The following is a 13,236-nucleotide window of genomic DNA, read 5'->3' as shown; positions in this document are numbered from 1 at the left end:
CTATTTTCGTGATATAAATATATTTGTCCTTTTAGTTCTTGATTTATTTTTTATGCATTTTTTTAATTTTTGTACTGCCCCCCCCCCTGAAGCAAAATCCTGGATATGATTCTGAGACCACTCCAGAAAGAACAATGTCTTTGGATGAACACAAATAGAATTTTTCCGGATTTCCAAACCCTTCCAACACAACCTTTAGGCGAGTCACACTTAATATGTTATAAAGAAAACTTATTTGAAATTATACTATGGTTAGGAATTTCATCAAGAGTAAGGAAAAATTCGTAAGAACCTTATCTTTGATCTTCACAAGAGAAGAATGTCTTGGACCAGATGCAAACAAATTCCATATTAAAGACGAACCCGCTGGTCACAGAAATCAAAATTTGGGTTTAATTTTAAAGCACATATCTTACAATTGAAACAAAAATACATGACAAGTGGGTAAAATATTGAAATAAGTCAATAAAAATAAAATAGAATATTTATACAACAATAATATATAAAAATCAGAATATTTCAACCTCGCATCTGGAAGCCTTTATCGATGAAAAAAAAAACAACCAACTAACCTTACTAATACATATCAAAAAAACAAAAAAAAAACTCACTAACTCTGCACAAAAAAAGAAGGAAGGAAACAGGAAACATTTAAACCAAATTCAACATGGATTGTGTTTTCGTTTTTTTTTTGGGGGGGGGGGGATTGAGTAAGTATGTTTTCTTTGTTTTTTCATTTTCTAAATAAGGCAGTTAGGGTTTTCTTTTTCGTTGATGAAGCCAAAATATTCCAATTTTTATACATTATTTTGTATAAAAAACTGTTTATTTTATTTTCCCTGACTTTTTTAAATTTTTCCTGAAAAATATACTTTACTAAGAAAACATTATATTTACTTAAAATATTACTTAGAATAGTCCTTAAGTATTATACTTGCTTAAATCCATTTTTTATTTAATTTAATTTAATTTACTATTTATTTTAAAATATATTATTTACACTTAGCTTAAATTCAAAACCATAGCATTTGATTTGAACGATGTTCAATTAGTTTAATCAAATAATCTCAAATAAAGAGTATGACTTTTATTTGAGTTGTTTATCTCTATTGCAAACATAAACTAAAATATTGTTTATTACGAACGTGATTACAAATGTAATTTTATCTTTAAGATTATCCTGCATTTACTTCAAAAACTACAAACTGGAAACGAAAGTTTTTCAATCTTTTCTCAAGGAAAACACTTGATTTGGAACGATAATACTAATTGAACAAAGGAAAGGTGGGCAAGGACATGCTGTTTATTGGAAAACGAAGTGTTAATATGATAATATGATAATAACAAATATGATAATACTAGTATTATAAATATGATAAATGTGATAGTATGATATTATAATACTGTGACACTATGATACTATGATACTATTAATATGACTAAATATAAAAATAATATTTTTTCTTTTGATTTTCGATAATTTTTTTTTAATAATACCAGGAAATCTGGCTACACCTCCACAGAAAAATCCCTACTCCTTATGCATTTATTCTCTTGACATTTCAATTCTGGTGAGAGTTTACTCCGGACAAGAACCCTTAACATCTCCATGTGTGAAATTGAGTCGGCGAAGAGAAAGCAGTACATAAAAAGAATTTCGTATAGTAATTCTGGCAGATTCCCCCAGTGTAAAATCTCCCCTGAAAAATTCACCCTTTCGAAACTTCCCTCACCACGGAAAATTCAACCAGCTGAAAACTCACCCACCACTACCCAAAAAATGTATGAATACTTCCCCATAACAAATACTATACGACAAATACTGTTTGCCTACAAAATTGGCCTATACGGCAGCAAATTTTGCAACTCAAAGACCTTTCCCCGAGGGGCGTGGAGGATCATGATATTTCCAAAGATAGAGTTATTCGGCCTTTCAGTTATGCTGAACAAAGTGGCAATCTCAAAATTTTGATTTGACGATTTTGAGAAAAAGGGGCTTGGTTGGGATTTGCCCTCCAATCTTTTTGGTCACGTAAAAAGGGCACTAGAACTTTTAATTTCCATTGGAATGAGCCCCTCCCGCTATTCTAGAACCCTTGGGTCGACACCATCACCCCTGAAAAAAAAAGATAGGAGCTTGAAACCTCTAGAGTTCTCTGATACGCTGGAACTGATAGTGTGACTTTTATTAAGATTCTATGACTCTTATGGAGTGTTTCCCCCTTCTTTAAAAAATCAGGCGAATTTTCTTAGGCTCGTAGTCTTTGATGAGTAAGATTTAAATTTACGAAACTAATATATTTGAAATCAAAATAATAAGCCGGTTCTTTTGATATATCTATTGGTGTCAAAATTCGAGTTTCGGTTACTATTGAACCGGGTCACTCCTTATTTAAAGTTCATTACCAGGTTTTTTTTCAACTACAAGTTAAGAGCACCATAAAAACTCAAACAAAGAGAAATTATTCCGTATATGAATTCTTAAGGAATTGCGACAAAAAGTCAAAATTCAGCTGAAGTGTCACGGATCGAGGATTGCAAAATCCTTCTTATATACGAAATAATTTTTTTTCGATTTAAGTTTTAATGTCGCTCCTTACTTTTAGTTTAAAAAAGCTTGTTTCTTTTTAATTTAATTTCTGATCGTTCTTCATAAAATGCCAAAAAGCCCGGCTCCCCTCCATTGAAATTGTTTTCCTTCACGGAAAATTCCTCTAAGTAAAGAACCACCCAAGTAAAACGCCCCTCCTTCCCCCAGATAATTCCATCCTCGTTAAAAATTCTCCCAAGAAAATTTTTGGCAGATGATTTCACCTGATGAATTCTCCTTAGCATTCTTTCATTTGAAAAAAAAAACACTTTCTGATCGTTTTTCCCCTTCTAATTAAACGGCCCTTGTGTTTCAGGAGCCATTCTTAAAATAAAAGGGATAAACAGTATCAAACTTTAGCGCAAAATCAGAAAGTTCTTGAGGATGGGGACACCCCTTCATATACCAAACTATATCTGTTCGTTTTGGGCTTTAACGTTTCTTCTTACTTTCAGTCAAAGAAAACAAGTTTTCTTATTTGATTTCCGATCGTTTTTAAATAATATCGGTAAATCTAACTGATCCTCCATAAAAAATCCCCCCTCCTTCTCAGAAACCAATCCGGGGAAATTTATCCTACGTAAAATACAACCCCTCCGTAAAATTCTCTTCAAAAAGTTCCATCCTCACTTAAAGTCCCCTACCCTTGAAAATTCTCTTAGGGACAATTCAGCCTGAATTTTTTTTTTTTAAGGCACAACAAGTATCTTATTGTGCTTTTTTTGTGAATAAGGCTCCAAAGTCCTGTATATCTCTAACCAAGTCTAAACTCAAATCCTTAGAATCATATCCGGTACTTGCATATTAAATCGACCCCACCCAAAAAGTGAAGTTTGGTTAATCATTCATGCTTCATAATATGCAGAATAATTTGGTTAATATATTTTGCATGCAGTCTTACTATACTTCACATCTCCCCTCCCCCTAATGTGCTAATATATATCCCAAATTATATATTTCCTACGATTGGTGAAGGGAGAGGTATAGTTGCCATCAGATCACTTTTGACTCTTAAAAAGGGAGCCAGAACTTCGAATATATAATCATTTGAATCCCCTCCGAAGTTTATACGACCTTCCCTCCCATAAAACCTTATATACCTCTGGGGCCCAAGTTCCCCGAATTTTTTGTTATTTGATCGTTTGACTATTTCAAAGAAAATGGCTATCTCAAATCCATCGGATGTACTTAAGGAAAAAAGGGTGTAGGATAGATCCTACGATCTATGACCACTTAGGATTGCGGCGAACTTTCAATTTCCAAGCAAATGAGCTACCTCTGAACTTTATACGAGCACCCCTTACTTAAAAACCTTATATGCCCCCGGGGTATAACTTAAAATGCTTGCCACTGGGCTCTGGGGTGTCGTGTTGACCCTGAAGTTATTGTTATCTGATCTTTGAACTATTTTCAGTAAAATAGCCATCTCAAAATTTTTATAGGATAGAGTTGGAGAAAAAAGGGTGTGGGCAGGAGGGCTAGTTGACCTCCGTTCTCTTTTTACTCTTAAAAAGCGAACTAGAAGTTTCAATTTCCAATCAAATGAATATCTTCTGAAGTTTATACCTGGAGCCCTTATAAATAAACCATATATGCCCCCAGGGCATAACTTACAACGCCTGCCCCTTGGCCCTGGGGGTTTTGTCCACCCGTAGTTTTTGCTATCTAATCCTTGAACTAAATTAAAATTTTTGTTGGATGTATTTGGGGAAAAGAGGGTTGGGGCTATTTGTCCTCCAATCACTTTTGACTCCTAAAAAGGGCACTATAACTTCTGATTTCCAACCAAATGAGCCCTCTCCGAAGATTATATGACCATCCCTTTCATATGAAGTGCCCCTGGGAAAAACTGGAGCCTTATGGCCTTGGGGTTGTTGGCAGGAGACTAGTTGTGATTACTTTTGACTCTTAAAAAGGGCACTAGAAATTCTTATGTACTATCGAATGAGCCCCCTTCGAAGTTTATGCTACCATCTCTTCCATAAAAACCTTATATGCCCCAAATCATAATTTACAACACTCGCCCCCCGTTTCTGGTGGACTGTGTTATCCCAGGAGTCTTTGTTATATGATCTTTGGTCTATTTTGAACCAAATGGCTGCATAAAAAAAATTCGATCGGGTGGATTTCGAGAAAAGGGTTGGAAGGGAGGGGAGCTAGTTGCCATAGGTTCACTTTTGACTCTTAAAAAGAGAATTAAAACAAAAAATAACTAGAACTTTTAATTTACGATCAAATAAGCCACCTCTGAAGTTTATACAACCCCCTCTTACATAAAAAAAACTTATATGCCCGCTGGGGCATAACTTAAAACACTGACCCCTTGAGCTTTTATTATCTGATTTTTGAATTAAGAAAATGGCTATCTCAAAATTTTTATCGGATGAATCTGGGGAAAAAGGGCGTGTGGAAGGGGTTTTGTTACTCTCCGGTCTCTTTTGACTCCCTTCTATAAAAACAATATGTGCCCCGAGGACATAGTTTACAATGCCTGTTACCGGCCTTGGGGGTTTGAGTCGACCGTGAAGTTTTTGTTATGTGACCTTTGAAATGTTTTTAACAAAATGGCCATCTCTAGGGTTTTATCGGATGTATTTGGGGGAAAAGGACATTGGGGGGTTGTTGCCCTCTGGTTTCTTTTGATTCTTAACAGTGGTCCAGGACTTTCACTTTCCGAATCAAACGAGCCCTCTCTGAAGTTTATGCGATCATTCCTTCTATAAGAACCACGTATGTCCCCAGAACATAACTTACAACAACAGTCCCTAGGGGGTTATGTCGACACAGGAGTTTTCGTTGTATAATCTTTGAACAGTATTTAACAAAATGGCTATCTCAAAACTTTCATCAGATGTATTTGGAGAAAAATGAGTGTAGGGTGGGGGCGGGGGCTAGTTGTCCTGTGATCTCTTTTGATTTCCAACCAAATGAGTCCTCTCTGAAGTTTATACACGTATACCTTCTATAAGAACCATATATGCCTCAGGGTATAACTTACAATGCCTACCCCGGGACTTTGGGGGATGGAGTTGACCTCGAAATTATCTGCTATATGATTTTTTAACTATCTTTAAGAAAATGGCTATCTCAAATTTTTATCGGAGATATTTGGTAAAAAAGGGCACGGAGGCAGGGGCTACCTGCCCTCCGATTACTTTTGACTCTAAAAAGGACACTAGAACTTCCAATTTCTAATCAAATGAGCCCCCTCTGAAGTTTATACGACGAATCCTTTTATATTAAGTGCCTCTGGGAAAAAAATAATAATAAATAACTAAACATTGGAGCCGCATGATCTTTACTATAGGCAACGTTATAGCGTTGTCTCTGAAGTGGCCTGATTAAGGAAAGGTCCTGATTTGGCGCAAGAACGAGATAGGCGCAAGTTTTGATTAGGCTTTGATGATTCACGTAATGTTAGTTCACTGTAATGTTAGTTAGTTTGTTATGTTAGTTAGACGTTAGTTAGTAAAATAAGACGTGTTACTTTTGTCGCTGTAGTTTCGTATAGATATAGTATTAATGCCTTTAAGAAACTTTCCGGGTGTAGCAAATAAGGATATGATCTTTATTAAAATTGTCCTACTTAGTCAAATGCTTATTGAGAAGTCACACTAAAAGAAATGTGGTAATTCAGATGCTTTTCAATTATCCATCTAAACTCTTCATACCATTAATTGCACTGTTTTTTAGAACATCTTCTATAACCATATTATGGTTACGGGCTATGAATGTATTTAATTGTTTTAAAAAGTAGAATTGTGGCAAAGAGTCAAAATTTGGCGTAAAGAACGAGGGATTGCGGAGGGGACCACCCATTTCACATACGGAGTAATTTCTGTTCGTTTTAAGTTTTAATGTCGCTCCTTACTTTCAGTTACAAAAACTAGTTTTTTTTATTTAATTTCTGGACGTTTTTGAATTAATGCATGTTTGATTTTGGCTCTCCGCACATAAATTATTAAAATGAAATTTGTATATTAATTCTTATTTTGGCTAAATGGCTTTCTCTTAGTTTTGATCAGACGATTTTGAGAAATAAGAGGCGGGGAAGGAGGCCTAGTTGCCCTCCAGTTTTTCGGTTACTTAAAAAGGCTACTAGAGCTTTAAATTTTTAACGAACGTTTTTATTAGTAAAAATATACGTAACTTAAGAACGAACTTTCGTAACAAACTTTTATATTCTTATATTTTTATAATATATACGAGGGGGTTTGTACCCTCATTAATACCTCACTCTTTACACTAAATCGTAAGTTTTGTCCCAATTCTTTAAGAATGACCCCGGAATCGAAAAGGCCGTGGAATAAATAGCTAAAATTACTAAAAATACTTTAGCATAACGAGTTAGGTATTTATATGCTTCTAAATACCTCGCTCTTTCTGCTAAAGTATTTTTAAAACCCCTCATATGCGTAATAGTCTCTGTTCGTTTTAAGTTTTAATGCTACTCCTTACTTTCAATTGAAAAAAACATTTTCATGTTTATTTTTTCATTGTTTTTTATAGTAATGCTACAAAATCCTGTGCCCTTTTTATTGAAGTTTTCTTCCCCCATGACATATTACTAAAAGGAAAGATCCTCCCTCGTAGCCCCTCCCCTCAACCCCACCCCACAAACCAAAATAATCCCCCTGGAAACGTCTGTACACGTCCCAATAACCATTACTGTATGTAAACACTGGTCAGTTTGTAACTTCCAGCCCCTCCCCCAGGGATTGTGGGCGAGTAAGTCATTCCTAAAGACATAGTTAGTATGGTTTTTGACTATGTAGAACAAAATGGCTTTCTCAAAATTTTGATCCGTTGACTTTGGGAAAAAAATGAGCGTAGGAGGGGGTCTAGGTACCTTCCAATTTTTTTGGTCACTTAGAAAAGGGAGCTAGAACTTTTTATTTCCTTTAGAATGAGCCCTCTTGCGTCATTCTAGGACAACTTGGTCGATACGATGACCCCTGGGAAAAAAAACAACAAAAAAAAAACAACAAATAAACACGCACCCGTGACTTGTGGCAAAAAATACGAAATTCAACATTTTGTAGATAGGAGCTTGAAATTTTTGTTGTAGGGTTCTCTGATACACCAAATACGATGGTGCAATTTTTGTCAAGATTCTATGACTTTTAGGGGGTATTTCCGCTTGTTTTCCAAAATAAGGCAAATTTTCTCAGGTTCGTAACTTTTGATGACAAAAACTAAATTTGATGAAACTTACATATTTAGAATCAGCATGAAAATCCAATTCTTTTTATGTATTTTTAGCATCAAAATTCCGTTTTTAAGAGTTTCGTTTACTAATGAGCCGGGTCGCTCCTTGCTACAGTTCGTTACCACGAACTGTTTGATAAAAATGAGGAACTTAAATTAGAAACAATAACATTGGGGATCATTGGGAAAAAATTTTGGGAACAGGCCCGGATTTTAAAAGTAGCACATGTTTGGTAGAAACACGGTCTTTAGTACCATGTTTCTCGAATTGAAAAAAAAGAAGGGGGGCTTCAAAATTTTGTGGAGAAGAAACAAGGATTAGCAAACACTTTATTAGGTAGAAATGACTTCAGGCTAAATTAATGAATTAATTAACAAAATTTGTCATTCAGATATACCTTACTACCTCTAATTAAAATATTGACTTGTCACAATAATTACTAATGAATTAATTCACTGTTTAATTTATTTTATTGGCCAATAATCAAGGGATGATGGCAGCACAGGGCCAACCCAAACTAATAAGAACAGCTGGAAACGTCCAACAGCGACAGCAAATGCAAATGGATCCAGAGAGACAGCAGAACTTGTTGCGAATACAACAGCTGCAAAGGGAATTACAACTTATCAATTTCACCTTTATGCTTTAATCCTCGTTCTGACAAAGCAATCCAAATTAATTCATGATAAATTTCCAACACATTTCCAGATCGATGTTGCATGAACTTATGATTCTAATTTCTGTTTTCGCTACCCTGCAAAATTTTCTATAACTCACTGGCAAGTTGTAACCCACTCTTTGGTATGATAAACAATTAGCTTTTTAGCTTTTGGGAGCGTTAGTGGTGAAAATTTTTTTTAGCACATCTTAAAATTGGTCCTGGTTTGAAAAAATTTTCCATATGAATAAATATATATATATATATATATATATATATATATATATATATATATATATATATATATATATATATATATATATATATATATATATATATATATATATATATATATATATATATATATATATATATATATATATATATTTATTCATATATATATATATATATAATATATATATATATATATATATATATATATATATATATATATATATATATATATATATATATATATATATATATATATATATATATATATATATATATATATATATATATATATATATATATATATATATATATATATATGAAATTTCCTGCAGTTAGAGGACAAACGAAAATAAGAATTCATAAATAGAAAGCTGCCGCGTGTCGAGTGCCGGTGCCCAGCGGCGAAGCTACTAGTAAGCTTACAGTTATCAACGCAACAAAATGAACTTAATGAATTACCAGAATTACATCTACTATGAATGAAACATTACAAAATGAGCATGGCTCAGTATAAAATACAAAGTGTAATTAGTATATTTACAAAAGGCGTTTTAGGTAGTTTCATAATGCCTAGGGGACAAATGAACAGCCTATCAAACAGTTCGTGGTAACGAACTGTAGTAAAGAGCGACCCGGCTCAATAGTAACCAAAACTCTAAAAAATGGAATTTTGATACCAATACCTACATCAAAAGAATCGCATTTTAATGCTGATTTGAAATATATAAGTTTCATCAAGTTTAGTCTTACCCATCAAAAGTTACGAGCCTGAGAAAATTTGCGTTATTTTAGAAAATAGGGGGAAACGCCCCCTAGAAGTCATAGAATCTTAACAAAAATCACACCATCAGATTCAGCGTATCAGGGAACCTTACTTTAGAAGTTTCAGAAAGCCCCCTAAAAATCAGAGAGTTTGACTCTGTCTCTCAATTCTTCTTTTTAAAACAGTAAAAAACTTTAGCGTAATGAGCGGGGCGTTGATGAGGAAGCAGCCTCTTTCATATACGAAGTAATTTCTGTTCGTTTTAAGTTTTAATGTCGCTCCTTACTTTCAGTTAAAAAAACTTGTTTTTTTTTTATTTAATTTCTGAACGTTTTTGAATCAATGCATGTTTTGATTTTGGCTCTCCGCAGAGGAATAATTAAAACGAAATTTGCATTTTTTTTTGGCTAAATGGCTTTCTCATAATTTTGATCGAATGATTTTGAGAAAAAAAGAGCGGGGGAGGAAGGCTAGTGGCCCTCCGATTTTTTGGTTAATTAAAAAGGCAACTAGAACTTTTAATTTTTTACGAATATTTTTATTAGTAAAAGATTTACGTAACTTAGAAATTAGCTTACGTAAAGAACTTTTGTATTCTCATATTTTTATTACATATATGAAGGGGTTCGCCCCCTTGTCAGATCCCCGCTCTTTACACTAAAGCTTAAATTTTGTCCCAATTCATTAAGAATGACCCCAGAATCACAAAAGCCGTAGAATAAATAGTTGAAATTACTAAAAATACTTTAACGTAAAGAGCGAGGTATTAGGAGAAGGTGAGCCCCTCAAATGGGTAATAATTTCTGTTTGTTTTAAGTTTTAATGCTGTTCCTTACTTCCAGCTGAAAGAACTTTTTCATATTTATTTTTTCATTGTGTTTTTAAATAATGCTAGTAAATCCTGCACTCCCTTCATGGAGATTTTCTTCCCCCATGACAAATTATCGATAGAAAGTTCCCCCAGAATATCCCCTTCTTCTCAACCCCTTCCCCAACCAAAAAAATCCTCCTGAAAACGCCTGTACACTTCCCAATAACCATTACTATATGTAAGCATTGGTCAAAGTTTGTAACTTGTTGCCCCTCCCATGGGGACTGTGGGGGAGTAAGTCGTCCCCAAAGACATAGTTATAAGGTGTTTCGACTACGTTGAATAAAATGGCTATCTCAGAAATTTGATCCGTTGACTTTGGTAAAATAATTAGCGTGGGAGGGGGCCTAGGTGCCCTCCAATTTTTTTGGTCACCTAAAAAGGGCACTAGAATTCAATTTTTAGAGTTTTGGTTACTATTGAGCCGGGTCACTCCTTACTACAGTTCGTTACCACGAACTGTTTGACACGTAATGAAGGAATTAAAGAACTGATCAAGAGGCACACTTTCATCCACCGGATAAAGACATTGTAATGGCAATGCAGCAACTGTTTATTTTAAGTCCCTTCAACGTTCTATCTGTTCCCTGGACAGCCCTCCATTTTCCCAGGAAAGAGTAGCAACAGGCCGAGTGCCGGGGCTCGGCTTTGAAGTCGGCTACATAGATGTTTTTTTCTTAACTGGAATACTGACATTTCTGGCCAATATAACCATCTAAATAGGGCACAACTTTAAGGAAGAATTTTATTTTTCCCATGGTGGTTGTGCCAAACTTTTGGTGACGCCATGACCTTAGGAAGAGGCTCACATTGTCTGCGGTTACAAGATAAACCACAATGAGAATTAATATATATATATATATATATATATATATATATATATATATATATATATATATATATATATATATATATATATATATATATATATATATATATATATATATATATATATATATATATATATATATATATATATATATATATATATATATATATATATATATATATATATATATATATATATATATATATATATATATATATATATATATATATATAGTAGTAGTAGTAGTAGTAGTAAAACAATTTTATTAGAAATAAACATTTCTTAATCAATAGCAAAACATAAGAGAAGCTTGCGTGGCTGTGCTAAATTCAAAGAAAATAAAGAGACAAAATGGAGAATAAGAAAATATGGAGAATGAGACCATATACCGAAATAAAAAAAAAACATAAATATAAACAATACATTACCCTGCGTAACCCCAAGACAAAAAAAACATAAATATTACAATATATATATATATATATATATATATATATATATATATATATATATATATATATATATATATATATATATATATATATATATATATATATATATATATATATATATATATATATATATATGTATATATATATATATATATATATATATATATATATATATATATATATATATATATATATATATATGTAGATATATATATATATATATATATATATATATATATATATATATATATATATATATATATATATATATATATATATATATATATATATATATATATATATATATATATATATATATATATATATATATATATATATATATATATATATATATATATATATATATATATATATATATATATATATATATATATATATATATATATACATATATATATATATATATATATATATGTATATATATATATATATATATATATATATATATATATATATATATATATATATATATATATATATATATATATATATATATATATATATATATATATATATATATAAATGTTGCGTATTCATGCCAGACCCGGCCTCAAAACCGGCTACATAGTTTTTTTTCTTCTTAAAACTGGCAAATGGACATTTCTGGCCACAAAAACGATCTAAATAGGTCACAACTTTAAGAAATTCACATTTTTCCCAGGGTGTCAATATCCAACCTGTGGTGACGTAAAAGAAAATTGTTTTAGAAAAAAGGTAAATATAATGTATTGGGCGAGAAAGAATTATATATGTGACGAATTAGAAAGGTAGAAAGCTACGGAATGCCGAGTAAAAGGTAAGATAGATAGGTAGTAAAGTAAAAAAAAATAATAGTGAAATAGTGACAAATTAGATTACAAATAAGCAGGAGGTCCTAGAGTAAAAAAGAAGAAAGAAATGTAATTGATTTTTTATGTTTTTTTAGGAGTATACATAAAAAAAAAAAAAATCGACACCCGATTTCATTCTATCTATTACATGAAACATCACCAGCCCATTACCAAGAAAAAGAGAAAGAAGAAGAAACTAGGACAGGAATTACATCCAGGATATTTCAGTATAGAATAAATACCGCTGGATAAAAGAGAGAAAAGAAGAAGAAATTAAAATGTGTATTAGAAAAGCATTTTGTATATTTTTAATATTATAGTCTGTTTTCAAAAAAAAGAAATGTTAAAAAACTGGGAAAAACACATTCTACATTTATTCACTTGTGTGAAAAATATTTTAATTTTTGTTTCTAAAGTAGCTCATTCAATCATTAGTTTTCACTTTATCTCGACCTCTGGATCGGCCAAGAACAAAAAAAAAACTTGCTGGAAAAGAAACACGGCAGAAACGCAAAAAGGAACTCTTTTGGTAAGGAAACACAAGGAAAAGACGTTCTACATTTACTTGCTGACGGCACAAATCCTTTCTTTTTTGTTTTGAATAAGACCGTGAAATCGTTGAAGTTATATTATAGCCTCTAGAATGGTCAAAAATAAATCAGAGGTAAGTTAGGAGTGCTGTTAATTGTATCTTTTAACGTATCAACAATGAGGATAATATGATGAGTTCCTCCCCCCCCCTTCAATTTTCACAAAGGAAATAATTATTAAAGTTATCA

The sequence above is a fragment of the Artemia franciscana genome, chromosome 2 (assembly GCF_032884065.1).
Source record: "Artemia franciscana chromosome 2, ASM3288406v1, whole genome shotgun sequence".
Classification (NCBI taxonomy): Eukaryota; Metazoa; Arthropoda; class Branchiopoda; order Anostraca; family Artemiidae; genus Artemia; species Artemia franciscana.
This window is presented reverse-complemented; position numbering follows the sequence as displayed.